Raw genomic sequence first — 1,353 nt, 5'->3', positions numbered from 1 at the left:
CAGCTTGCCTGGATGCAATTAATGTAATTAATTAATATCAATTAATATTGATGCAATTAATAACATGAGTAACCAACAACTGTTCAAATTGAATGTAAGGCCCCATCCACAAGACGGAACACATACCTTATACTGTCAATTAGGTCAAGACCTGGTGTAGATAGGTCATAGGCCCTACGAATAAAACCTACCACTATTATTTTGCTAAATGGACAAATGAATAAAATGATTCCTAATGACTTATTGCTACTCTCATAGGTTACTAAACTCTTCAGCCATTATCAGAGAAGCTTATTCTCACAGTAGATAGCAATAAACACAGAAAGGCACAACTGGCCAATGTGCAGAGTAAGAGACTTTGGACTACTTACTCCTGAATGCGATGTCAACATTGTCTTAATTAAGGAAAATATAAAAATTGCCAACGAGAGGCCGCTCTCTCATGCCAGCACCGAGCTCCAGCCAAAGCAGAAGGGGGATAAGTAAGGAGGTGCCCATACCATGGCTCGTACAAAGCAGACTGCCCCCAAATCCACCGGTGGTAAAGCACCCAGGAAACAACTGGCTACAAAAACCGCTCGCAAGAGTGCGCCCTCTACTGGAGAGGTGAAGAAACCTCATCGTTACAGGCCTGGTACTGTGACACTCCGTGAAATCAGAAGTCTACTGAACTTCTGATTTGCATGCACCCCTTTCAGCGTCTGGTGAGAGAAATTGCTCAGGACTTCAAAACAGATCTGCGCTTCCAGAGTGCAGCTATTGGTGCTTTGCAGGAGGCAAGTGAGGCCTATCTGGTTGGCCTTTTTGAAGATACCAACCTGTGTGCTATCCATACCAAACGTGTAACAATTATGCCAAAGATATCCAACTAGCACACCGCATACGTGGAGAACGTGCTTAAAAGTCCGCTATGAGGGGAAACATTTCATTCTCAAAAAAAATTTTTTTTTCCTCTTCTTCCTGTTATCAGTAGTTCTGAATGTTAGATATTTTTTCCATGGGGTCAAAGGTACCTAAGTATATGATTGCGAGTGGAAACATAGGGGACAGAATCAGGTATTGGCAGTTTCTCCACGTTTATTTGTGTGTGAATTTTTAATATAAATGCAAGATGTAAAGCATTAATGCAAGCAAAATGTTTCAGTGAACACATTTCAACAGTTCAACTTTATAACAATTATAAACAAACCTGTTAAAATTTTCTGGACCAAAAAAAAAAAATTGCAAATGAGAATCTCCAAAAGTATGTTTTCAGAAGTGTTATCAAGCATGGGATTAACTTACTTGGGTAGTAATTTTTGTCTTTGCTCATACATCTGGGACTCAATTAGTGAAATCATAGAATTAGTTGGT

General features: G+C 39.6%; 1 pseudogene; it reads left to right on the top strand.

Annotated features, from left to right (window-relative positions):
* Window positions 1–477: 477 nt before the first annotated feature.
* LOC116089106 lies at window positions 478–1,071 on the top strand (annotated as a pseudogene).
* The last annotated feature ends 282 nt before the right edge of the window (window positions 1,072–1,353 follow it).

The sequence above is a fragment of the Mastomys coucha genome, unplaced genomic scaffold (assembly GCF_008632895.1).
Source record: "Mastomys coucha isolate ucsf_1 unplaced genomic scaffold, UCSF_Mcou_1 pScaffold14, whole genome shotgun sequence".
Taxonomy (NCBI): domain Eukaryota; kingdom Metazoa; phylum Chordata; class Mammalia; order Rodentia; family Muridae; genus Mastomys; species Mastomys coucha.
Note: the sequence above shows the minus strand (reverse complement) of the source record. Positions and strands in the feature narration are given on the sequence as shown.